The sequence below is a fragment of the Ursus maritimus genome, unplaced genomic scaffold (genome assembly GCF_017311325.1).
Source record: "Ursus maritimus isolate PB19 unplaced genomic scaffold, ASM1731132v1 scaffold_31, whole genome shotgun sequence".
NCBI classification, from domain to species: domain Eukaryota; kingdom Metazoa; phylum Chordata; class Mammalia; order Carnivora; family Ursidae; genus Ursus; species Ursus maritimus.
Genome location: NW_024425675.1, coordinates 8,144,001 through 8,157,361, shown reverse-complemented (window position 1 = coordinate 8,157,361; position 13,361 = coordinate 8,144,001). Strand labels below are relative to the sequence as shown.

Here is a 13,361-nt window from a genome sequence, read left to right as displayed (position 1 = left end):
AGGAAGCCTGCTTCTTCCTCTCCCACTTCCCCTGCTGTGTTCCCTCTCTTGCTGTCTCTCTGTCAAATAAATAAAATCTAAAAAAAAAAAAAAGAAAGATGCTCAACATCGTTAGTCATTGGGGAAATGCAAATCAAAACCACAATGAAGTACCACTTCACACCTACTAGAATGGCTATAATCAAAACTTACAGAATGTAACAAGTACTGATGAGGACATGGAGGAACCGGAACCCTCATATATTGCTGGTGCAGATTCTACAGAAAACATTTTGATGGTTCCTCACAAAGCTAAATACAGAATTATTACATAAGTAGGAATTTCAGCTCCTACGTATATACCCAAAAGAACTGAAATTGGGGACTCAAAACAGATACTTGTACAGCAATGTACATTGTAGCATTATTCCAATAGCCAAAAAGTGGAAACACACAAGTGTCCATCCGCAGATACACGGATAAACAACGTGCAGTGTATACACACAGTGGAATATTACTCAACCATAAAGGAACGAAATTCTGATACATGCTACAACATGGATGAACCCTGAAAACATTACATGAAGTGGTATAGTTACAAAATGATAAATATTGTATAATTCCACTTACCTGAAATATTTAAAATAGTTAAAATCTAGAGACAAAGTAGAATGGTGGTTGTCAGGTGCTGGGGGTGGGGTACAAGTGAAGTTACTGCTTAATAGACACAAAGTGTCTGTTTGGAGTGATGAAAAGATTTTGGAAATAGTGGTGATGTCTGCATGACATCTTGAATATACCTGATACCATTAAATCGTCCAATTAGGGGCACCTGGGTGGCACAGTGGTCAAGCGTCTGCCTTTGGCTCAGGGCGTGATCCCGGCTTTATGGGATCGAGCCCCACATCAGGCTCCTCCACTATGAGCCTGCTTCTTCCTCTCCCACTCCCTATGCTTGTGTTCCCTCTCTCGCTGGCTGTCTCTATCTCTGTCAAATAAATAAATAAAATCTTTAAAAAAAAAAAAAAGAAACGCAAGCTCTGTGTATTACTACTAAAAAAAAAAACAAAAAACGTTGTATCCAAATGCCAATTCACACACCACTTTTTGTTCACACAGAACAGCTAGCGGTCAGCCACAGGCCTAATGATCTGGATTTGCTGTGGAAGAGAACTGTAGAAACAAAAATATGGTCAATTCAGGGGCGCCTGGGTGGCACAGCGGTTAAGCATCTGCCTTCGGCTCAGGGCGTGATCCCGGCATTATGGGATCGAGCCCCACATCAGGCTCCTCCGCTGTGAGCCTGCTTCTTCCTCTCCCACTCCCCCTGCTTGTGTTCCCTCTCTCGCTGGCTGTCTCTATCTCTGTCGAATAAATAAATTTAAAAAATCTTTTAAAAAAAATATATGGTCAATTCAAAACTGCAGAATATACTTCATTTTGGAAACAATTTGAAGAAAAAAGAGCAGCATGTTGAAAACCCTGCTTTTCCACAATGAAATATACGCATTATCAAAAAGGAAAAATAATTCATCTTTTAAATGAAAGATGAGAACAAAACATTTGTATGACATTGGCAAGGCCAAGAAAGTCCATTTTGGTTATTTCGAAGGGCTTCCGTTAGTGGCATATTGCAGCAATATACTCAAAACCTTTCTTGACTTCAATCTATTGCTTTAAGGATCAAACTTTATGATTTTGATGTTGGAAAGAAGGTTAACCAGATTTCTTAAGACGGGCCTATGGTGTAAACAATTTGAATGTTGGCCTAACATTTTTAAAAGAACCAAACAGAACTTATTAAAAAACAAAAGCAAAATTGTTATGTATTAAAGTCTTAAAAACAGCCAAAGAAAGAACATGGCGTGAAAGATTACTTGAAAACAGAGGTGCTGACAGCTGACTTCTAAATAGCAACTTCAAACGTATCATTTCGTCATCATCTTTCACTATGCTGAAAATAAATCAATAACAATAGCCAACCTAGCGTTTTTTGCTCAGTAAAAATACCTTTCAAGAATAGAGGCAAATAGGGAGGTAATTCAAGATAGTGACATAAAAAAAACCCTGAACTCCCCTCCCCCACAGACACAATAAATCTACAGCTACATATAAAACTACCACCTCTGAAAGGAACCTGAAAGCTAGCTGGACAGCTACTCCACTACAAAGGATTAAAAAAAAAAAAAAAAAACCCACTGAGATAGGAGAGACAGAGACACACTCTTGCCAAAACCCCAAACCCCAGGTAACAGCCCTTAGAGGAGGGGTGTCACAAATACAGAACTCCTCCCTGGGGAGAGATCTGTGCTACACATCAGGCATCCTAATCCTTGGCACCTGTACCAGAGAGACAGCTCCCAAACTCTCTGGCTTTGAAAACCAATGGAACTTGCAACCAGAAGAATCACAGTGCTGTAGTGAATGGAGAGTCTGCCCTTCTGGGGTTCACGCTCAGGCTCATTTGCCTCAGGACCCAGTGCAAAAGCACCAATCTGAAAACAGCCTAGACCATATGTGAAGGAGTTTCATTTGCTAATCTTAAACCATCTACCAGAAGGGCAAAAGCCTACTCAGATTCCCTCCAACAACAGAAGACTCTGGAGGGTGCCATTTTTATGTTCTTTCTCTACCTTGCTATTGCCAATGCTGGCAGGAGCTATTTTTGCATTCTCGATCTACTTTCCAGCACCTCCTCCCCCTCCACACCGCTGCCACAGCCCTGCCAGAATCAGGAGGCCGGTGCCCTGGCCCCCTAGTGACACGCCCACTGCCAGTGGTCCCCAAGCCAGCAGGTACATGCAACCCACATAGGGGATGCCTACTGAGTGTGAGACTCTGGTGGCCAGGGTGGATTGTGTTTCTGATTCCCACGGGTCTAAAATCATTGCAGAGACAGTACAAGAGACATTGAAAAACTAAGGCAAGGTTAAATAATAAGAATGATCACCCACACAGGGCCCCCCCTTCAAGACTGGAAGAGAACTGTTTCACCTAACACAAGGACATAAGTACAAAGTCAGGCAAAATGAGGAAACAGACAAAGATGTTCCCAATGAAAGACCAGGATTAAATCCCAGGGAGGGGGGAAAAAAAAAACTTTAATGAAATGGAGATGATTTCCCTAATACTGAGTTCAGAGAAATAGTCATAAAGATTTTCACTGAACTCAGGAAAAGAATGGATGAACACAGAGAGAACTTCCAAAGACAGAAAATACATGATAGTAGCAAAGAGAAGTCATAGAACTAAAGAATATAATTATTAAGCTAAAAAATAAACTAGGGGGATTCAACAGCACAATAGGTAAAGCAGAAGAAAAAATAATCTAGAAGAAATGGCCGTGGAACTCACCCTAAAAGAGCGGAGGGGAAAAAAAATATTTTAAAAAGTGAAGATAACTTAGGGCCTTTGGGACACCATCAAACAGAAGCCTTTGCTTATAGAAGTCCCAGCAGGAGAAGACAGAAGAAAAGAGGCAGAAAGCGTATTTGAAGAAACAATGGCTAAAAACTTCCCCAAGGAAGTAGGAAACAAACTTTTAGATCCAGGAAGCCCAGAGAAATCCAAACAAGATAAACCCAAAAACTAATATAATCGAAATGTACGCATTGGCATAAAAACAGACACATAGATCAGTGTGACAGAATAGAGAGCCCAGAAATAAACCCAAGCATATACGGCCAATTACTTTACAACAAAAGAGGCAAGGATATACAATGGCCTCTTCAATAAATGGTGCTGGGAAAACTAGACAGCTACATACAAAAGAATGAACCTGGACCACTATCTTACACCATACACAGAAATCAACTCGAAATGGATTAAAGACTTGAATGAAAGACTCAAAATCATAAAACTCCTAGAAGAAAACATAGATGGGTAAACTCTCTGACATCACTCTTGGATTTTTTTTTTTTTGGATCTGATTCCAAAGGCAATGGCAACAAAAAGCAAAAATGGGACTACATAACACTGAGAAGTTTCTGCACAGCAAAGAAAACCATCAACAAAGTAAAAAAGGCAACCTACTGAATGGGAGAAGAACGTGCAAATCATACCCAATAAGTGATTAACAACCAAAACGTATAAAAAATTCATACAGCTCAATATCAACAAGAAACAAAAATTCCATTTCAAAAATGGGCAGAGGATCTGAATAGACATTTCCCGCAAAGGAGACATACAGATCACCAACAGGCACATGAAAAGACGCTCAACATCACTAATCGTCAGGGAAATACAAATCAAAATCACAATGAGACATCACCTCACACCTGTAGAATAGCTAGTATCAAAAAGACAAGAAGTAACAAGTGTTGACAAGGCTGTGGGTAAAGGGGAGCCGTGTGCACTACTGGTGAGGCTGTAAGTTGGTGCAGCCAATATAGAAAACAGTCTGGAAAACAGTCAGAAAATCAAAAATAGAACTCCCATATGATCCAGCAATTCCACTTTTGGGTATTTATCTGAAGAAGAACTAATTCAAAAAGATACAAGCACCCCTATGTTCATTGCAGCGTTATTTACAATAGCCAAGATATGGATATAACCAAAGTGTCCTTTGAGGGATGAATGGAAAAAGATTCACACACACACACACACACACATACACACACACAGGAATACGACTCAGCCATAAAAAAAATAAAATCTAGCCATTTGCAACTTGTATGAACCTTGAGAGTATTATGCTAAGTGAAAAAAGTCAGAGAAAGACAAATATAGGATTTCGCTTATATCCGGAATCTAAAACAGACAAACAGAAGTCACAGGTACAGAGAATATACTGGTGGTGGCCAGAAGGGAGGGGCTGAGGAGTGGGTGAAACGAGTGAAGGGTCAAGAGGTACGAACTTCCAGTTATAAAATGAAGTCGTGTACAGCGTGGTGACTACAGGGGATAATAATGTAGTGCAAATCTGAATGTTGATTGAAGAAAGTAAATCTTTAAAAGTTCTCATCACAAGAAGAAAAAATGGTGTGAATTTGTACGGAGAGAGATGTTAACTAAACTTATTGTGGTGATCATTCTGCCATGTATCGTACACCTGAAACCAGTATGCCATGTATCAATTATACTTTAATAAAATGAAAAAAATGAAGGGAAATAAAAGCATGTTCTGATACACTGAAAGACATAGTTTGATAGCCATAAACCTTCTAAAGCTTCTAAATCTGATAGCCATAAACCTTCTAAAGCTTTTTTTTTTTTTTTACTTTAAACAGGTGAAAAATCATCCTGGGTGAGAATTCTGGGTTGTAAGATAGAGAGTAGAATAAACAAAATATTCACATGTAAGGAACTTTAAATGAATACTGATGATATAAAGCAAAATAAGGATGTCTTCAAGGTTGTGGGCTTTTGTTTTGTTCTGTTTCTAGAGAGAATTAAAATACAGGACACAACAGCACTTAATTTGGGAGGGAAATATATGGGGTAAAAGTGTTCTAAGATCTCTGGATTTGTCAGGATGACAATAAAGGAACAGATTAAGACAGGATTTTATAATAAAGGATTCATGTCATAATTTCTAAGGTAGCCATTAAAAGAACAGAAAGAGAATGTATTAAGTTCAAAATTATATGTGGGGAAAACCAAAATGAGAAAGAAGAACCCTAATCAATACAAAAGAAGACATAATAGAAAAAGAAACTTCGAAAAATCAGGATAAGAAAACACAAAATATGTTAGATTTTTAATTTTAAAAATCAGACATTATAATTAACTGTACTGAAGACACTCTAGTGAAAAGCAAAGACTGTCCGACTTGTTACCTCAGAAAGCTCCAAGTGTAAGTAATTCAGGAAAGCTATAATTAATACAGCAGGAATACAGAAAAGTTGACAACGAAAGGATAAGAAAAGATGTATCATGCAAACATTAACACAAAAAAGTTACTTTAAAATAAAATGTATTAAAAAGTATAAAATGTGTTAATTCACCAGCAAAACAGCAAATTTATATTTAATCACAAATTTAAATATATTCAAGAAAAACTGGACAGAACTGCAAGAAAACGCCAGTCATAAAGGGAAACTTTTCACAATACTTCTCTTGGTAACTGAGAGAATAAACAAACAAAAATCAGTAAAAACACAGAATACTTGAAATAACAAACCTGACCTACAGACATATATAAAAAACTACACTCAATGACTGAAGAATAAATCTTCTTTTTAGACACAGGATACTTACAGAAATTGACTATATAGCCAATAAAATCTAAACAAATTTCAAAGGACTGAAATAATGCAAATTAAGTTTTCTGACCTCAAAGCAATTAAGATAGAAATCAGGAACAAAAGAGAAAATAAAAAATTCTTATTTGTAAATTCAAGAAAATTCTAAATAACCACTTACAAAATGATTCTAAGGCAATAAAACCAGTGCCTAGGGAGAAACTGCCTTAAACGTTAACATTAGGAAAAGAAGAAGGTTGAAAATTATGAATGTTCATAACTAGAAAAAGAATTTTTTAAAAAATCAATGAAATAAAAACTAATATACAATGAAGAAAAATAAGGCCAAAAGTTTTATATCTAAAAAGAGTAATGAAATTACCAAAACTCTGGCAATATTAAGGAAAGAGAAGAAAGGACAATACATAGCAATATCAGAACCAAAAAGAAAATTAACATAGAAACTGCACACATGAAATATTATAAGCAACTTTTTCGGAAATGTGAAAATTTAGGTGAAACCAAGTCTTAGAAAAATATAAATCATTGGGGCGCCTGGGTGGCACAGCAGTTAAACGTCTGCCTTCGGCTCAGGGTGTGATCCCGGCATTATGGGATCGAGCCCCACATCAGGCTCCTCCGCTATGAGCCTGCTTCTTCCTCTCCCACTCCCCCTGCTTGTGTTCCCTCTCTCGCTGGCTGTCTCTATCTCTGTCAAATAAATAAATAAAATCTTTATAAAAAAAAGAAAGAAAGAAAAATATAAATCATTAAAACTAACTCAAGAAAAAATAGAAAGCCTGAACATTCTTGCAATCTTTAAAACAGTTACCAGTATTCTTATCAAAAAGAAAATGTCTAGACCCAAGTAACCTAAACAGGTAAGTTCCACTAAAGGAAAAACTAATTTCAGTCTTTCACAAACTTGTCCACAGAAGAGTAAAGACTTCTCCCAACTCACTACATGAGACTAACATGATACTGTGAAAATCTGATGAGAGAGAATGAGAAAGCAAAATTATAGGCGAAGTCACTCATGAAAAGAGATATTAAAGTTATAAATAAATATGAGCCAACTAAAATCTGCGATTATATGGAAAGGATAATAAATTATGAACAAATTGGGTTTATCTGTAAAATGCAAGTTGATTTAATACTCAAATCAATTAAAGTCAAAAGCCAATGAATTTTGTTATGTTGAGATTCGCAGGAAAAAAATCATGATTGTTATGAATATAAAAACGCACCTGACAAAGTTCAACGGCTAGTCATTTAAAAAGTCCTTTTGCAAACTAAGAACAAAAGGAGACGTCCATAATCTAGTGAAGGGCATAGATGAAAAAAATCTAGAGCAAATATGACAAAGAAGAAATGCTGAAATCATTTCTTTTGAGAGCCAGAACTAAAAACAAAGATGTTCACAATCACCACTGAGACTCGACAAAGTACTGAAGGTTCCAGGTGGTAGCGCTGCAGAGGGAAGCACGGGCTTTATTACATCACGGTGGGACAACTGGACACCCTCGTGGGAAAATTAACATGGAGCCTGACTTCACACCTTACAAATAAAAATCCATTCCCGAGTATCAAAATGAAAATGGAAATGCAAAAGGGAGTAACTTTTTGATCATCAGTTAAGGAAATATTTCATGAATACAATTCAGAAATCACTAACCTAAAGGAAAACGGTGCTCAACTAGTAACTTCTGCATACAGAATAGGGGAGGACAGCACCAAGAACGGGAAGACGAGCCACAGAACAAGAGAAGGGGGTTGTAAGACGCAGAACGACTCCAATTCATAGGGTATAATCCCATTTCTAAAGTCAACAAAAAGCGAAAGTAAACTACATTGCCTAGGGAGCTTACATAAATCATAAACTAGGTTTTATGTATAGTGTAAAACAGGATTTTTTTTTTTTTTTAATGTCCACCTCCAAGGACGTTGAAGAGATTGTGAATGGGAAGAAATACACAGGTTGCTTTCAGGATGCTTGATACCTTGGACCAGATGGTGATCACATGGCTACTGGCGTTACAACCAGTTTCAAAACTGTCTTTAAAAGTTTTATGTGTATTTCTGTGTACATATTTCATATTATATGATGTTTGAAAAAAAAACCACACTTCCTGAATTTACAAAACTAGAACTAACATAGGTACTCTGCTCGAAAGGAATGATTCCGTAAGATTAAATGGTACTATCAGAGGAATAAAACACGGCCAACTCCCTAGTTGATCAAAGTGGTTTGCCGTGAGGTACAGGTTAACAGTTCTGATCCTGCTTCACACGCGGCGTGGAAGTGATGACGTAAATGGACGGTGGATGGTGGCAGCCAGGCTTCGCACTGCTGCGAATGGGAACTGACAAAGCCGCAAGGGCAGGAGGCTAAAATGATCCATTTGTTAATGGATCAGAGTTGGCGACCTCAGTAAGAATTCGTGTTTAGCCAAGTGCAGTTACAGCTGATCGCACACAAATGTTTATAATGCGTGGATCCACGTGGGTTAGCGTACACACACGTATTTCTTCGCTGTCAGATGAGAGGACCTCAAAGAAACAACACTCTGGTAGCCATGTGCAAACCATCACCCAGATCCTGGGTTCTAATCCCATTCCCCAGTAAAAGGCACTAGGGCTCCCTGGAGAAATGGCTGAGTCCAGGGCTGGAGCACTGTAAAATGAGCCCAGGGCACCTTGTAGTGCCAAAAGTAAGGAACTGTTAAAACTAAACAAGCAAGCCCACACTGATGGGAGCCGACTGAAACGGCTCCTGACAGCCAAAACTAGAGTATTTGAACAACAAAATAAATTCTGGTTTGGATTATAACCCAAAATATCAATCAATATCCATGAGTCCACATTGATACGAATATATCACTGAATAAATGGGAGAAAAGAGACAAAATATTCCAGATATATTATATAGATACTTTAGCTTCTTTTTGTTTTGTTTTACAGATTTTTATTTATTTATTTGACAGACTGAGAGCACAAGCAGGTGGAGTGTCAGGCAGAGGGAGAAGCAGGCTCCCCGCTGAACAGGGAGCCCAACGTGGGGCTTGATCCCAGGACCCTAAGATCATGACCTGAGCTGAAGGCAGACGCTTAACCAACCGAGCCAGCCAGCCACCCTGATACTTTAGCTTCTAAAGGAGGGGGAGCATGACACACTACTCTAGTGTGGGCTCCACATAGAGACCTCCTTCCAAAAAGTACAAGATGGAAAGAATGGGAAAAGAGAATAACTTCACAGGGGAGAAACCCGACAAATACTACGTCCCCCTGTCGGCCAACATCGACAGTCATGGGTCAAGCTGAGAGTATGCACCCTTGGTAAGATAACAATGGCACTTTACATCAGACAAATTCCAATAGAGGGGAATTCCAGAGCACACCTGACTAGTACTCCTAAAAATGGTCAAGGTCACCAAAGACAAGGAAAGTCTGAGAAAACTTCACAGCCAAGAGGAGCCTCATGAGACAACGACAGCTAAATGTTAGAGGACATCCTGGAGCAAAAAAAAAGAAGAAGAAATTAGGGGAAAACTAAGAAAATCTGAATAAAGTATATAGTTAATAATAGTGTATCAATACTGATTAACTAACTGAAATGAATGTACCAAACTAAGGTAAGATGTTAATAATCAGGGAAACATGATTTAAAGTGTACTGGAACTCTGTATTCTCTTCATAATCTTTCTGTAAATCTCAAATTGCTCTAAAACATTAGGTCCATTAAAATTATTTTTTTTTTAAAAAGCCAAGAAAGAAACATACATGTTTCAGAACATATATGTAATACTGGTGTATAACAGAGGGGATATTACAAATTTATGTCCAAAGGATAGACTACTGAATAACCGATTTCGGGACTACTGGCTGTTCATGTGGGAAATAAAATTGGATTACCGTTTCAGCCCACACATAAATCACAGTTGGACCGAAATTCCAAATGTGTAAAAACAAATGATTTTCATTATCAGAAGAAAGTCTTGAGAATAGCTTCATGACCTTGCAGTACATAGGAAAGCCTAAGGAAAAAAAGCATTAACCATACAGAAAAGATTGATTTGTCCACATAAAAGTTATCAACCTCAATAAAAGAAATGATACTGGGTGCCTGGGTGGCTCAGTCATTAGCATCTGCCTTCAGCTCAGGGCACGATCCCAGTCCTGGGATCGAGCCCCACATCAGGCTCCTCTGCTGGAAGCCTGCTTCTTCCTCTCCCACTCCCCCTGCTTGTGTTCCCTCTCTCGCTGGCTGTCTCTTTCTCTCTGTCAAATAAATAAATAAAATCTTTCAAAAAATAAAAAGAAAAGAAAAGAAATGATACTACTTATGGAAAAAAGGACAAATGGTTGACCAAAAAAAATGGTATTCAACCTAAAATGCCCCATAATATACAAAAGTCAAAGCGATTCTGTAAAAATGTACCAAAATGAAAACCAATAGAAAAATGGGAAAGGATATGAACTGACACAGCACAGGAACAAATGGCCATTAAACAAATGGAAATATGCTCAGTATCAGTAGTAATGCACATCTAACATTTAAGATACCATGTTTTACCCATCAGATGGGTAAAAATTATAAAGGCTTGTAATACTGAAGCTCGGCAAGAACATGGGGGAAAGAATCCTTAATGCACTGTCCGTGGATCATTAAGCGCTTTAATTTGATAACACCCATTCAATATTTAAATCTTTTCTTCCAAAATATTACAAAAGGAGCAAAACCAAGTCTTTCATCAACAGAAGTAAGGTTCACTAAATGGTGACACTACGGAGAAGGAGGCCTTAGTTTAAAAGAATGAGGCAGATATCCAGACGTACGTATAGACAGAAAGGTTATACAGATATACAAATACGCACGCACGCACCGTGGAAATACAGTTCTGAGACCTTACTTGGTATAGGAAAGAACGTTACAGAACAGTCCAGAGTATGACAGAATCTGATTAAAAAGAACAAAAAGACCTAAAACAATGTATTTATGTACATCCACATCAACAGCAGTAAGTTCACTAAATGGTGATACTACGGAGAAGGGGGCCTTAGTTTAGAAGAATGAGGCAGATATCCAGACGTACGCATAGACAGAAAGGTTATACAGATATACAAATACGCACGCACGCACGCACCGTGGCAATACAGTTCTGAGACCTTACTTGGTATAGGAAAGAACGTTACAGAACAGTCCAGAGCTGATTAAAAAGAACAAAAAGACCTAAAACAATGTATTTATGTACATCCATATATAACTGCTGAACGTACAGAACGTTCTTGAAGGATACTCATCAAACGGAGAAAGAAAATGAGACCGGGGGCAGGGAAAGGGTGGGTAGAGAATTCCTTTCCTTTTTTTATCTACGCATCTTTGATGAGGAGAATGTTTTTATGGATTACTTGTGTAATTAAACTTTTTTTTTCCTTAAGTGAAGTAAGTAGAAAGGAGAGGGGGAGACATGGTCTAAGTTTTACACTGAAAGTATCCGAGAGGAGTTTCCCACGTGAGTCCTATGGGCATCAGAGTGGCTGTGAGCCGCTCTCCTGCTACATGGGTTATGCTCTCTCGCTCCGGACCCTGGACAGGACACTGCTAAGCAACACTGCCTAGGGTACAGAAGACCCCTGACCGGTAAACTGCGTCTGGTCTACAAGGAACTACAAGGGAACCGTAAGCGTCTCATGCGTGCGCCATGTTTGGATGGAGCTTCCCTGAATGCAGGGACTCTTGGAACAGGCACGTCTTCTCTGCTTGACTCTGCTTGTTGGGACATAAGGGTCAAAAAATATCCCAAAGCAAGGTGTGAGTCACACGGGCACTTGAGATTTGCACCCCATGAGCCAGCTACGTGTGGAACAGTCCTTTTCAAATTCTGAGTAGCCTCTGCTATTTTCATGAGCGACCCTGCGACTGCCCCATGAACTATAAATAATTCCATTTTAATCATTCCTCGAGATAGCGGTAAGCAACAATATTTTGCATTCAATTAAACGGAGGCATTTTTTGGCGAGTAGCAAGGCATAAAACTTATTCATTACACAACTGCAGTAAATTTATGGTTCAAATAAATTTTTATCTATAATTTCCCAAACCACTATGGAAAGTTAAATCATTCATTTTATAAAGTAGAACACAATGTGGGACTATATAAAAACTAAAACGAAGAAAAAAATTTTTTTTCCAAAGGACCTGGCTTCCAAGTGAATGTCTTGAGAAAAAAAGTTTTATGTATTTGAAAATCAAAATCACTTCCTAAGAAAAACTAATCCTTGGTGTAAATTACAGTGGAAAAAATCATTACTGATGGATAAAGACGAGACAAAACTTGCCAAAAGGTAAGTACGGATATGCTTGAAAGAGCAAAAGAACGGTATTTCCAAATTCGTGGTTCAGCTTTGTTAAAATTATGGTACCAGGAACTGCCCACACTGAAGACGGCTATCTCCACTGCTTACAGAATGTCACCGTTGGCAACCAAATTCGGGACGGTCAGCACAACACACAGACCATGATTTTTAGCCACGCACTACCCCACTTCTTTTGAGGGGGTCTTAAAAATGTAAGGCATAGCTCCTTGCCCCCGCTCACATTCTGTTTTAATAGTTCCGCGAAGGGTCCACGAGTTTTTAAAAAGTGCTGAATCTAGGGGCGCCTGGGTGGCTCAGTTGTTAAGTGTCTGCCTTCAGCTCAGGGCGTGATCCCACGGTCCTGGGATCGAGCCCCGTATCAGGCTCCTCCGCTGGAAGCCTGCTTCTTCCTCTCCCACTCCCCCTGCTTGTGTTCTCTCTCTCTGGCTCTCTCTGTCAAATACATAAATAAAGTCTTTAAAAAAATAATTATATAAATACAAATAAAATAAAAAGTGCTGATTCTCAGACCTATAAATACAGAAAACAAACTGATGGTTGCCAGGGGGAGGCGGCTGGGGGGATGGGCGAAATGGGTGAAGGGGCGTGGGAGACGCAGGCTCCTAGTTATGCAATGACCAAGTCACAGGCGTTAAAGTACAGCGTAAGGAATACAGTCAATGATACTGTAGCAGTGCTGCGTGGTGACAGATGGCAGCCACACTTGTGAGCACAGCACAACCTAAGAGAAGCTCAATCCCTATGTTGTACACCTGAAACTAATGTAACATTGTGTGTCCACCTCACAAAAAAAAAAAAAAAGAAAGAAAAAAAAACACACAC

General features: G+C 38.7%; 1 protein-coding gene across 1 annotated transcript in view; it reads right to left on the bottom strand.

Moving 5' to 3' along the window:
- MPP7 (membrane palmitoylated protein 7) overlaps nucleotides 1-13,361 on the bottom strand; it is a 220,590-nt gene that overhangs the window by 190,448 nt on the left and 16,781 nt on the right. The window lies entirely within an intron of this gene.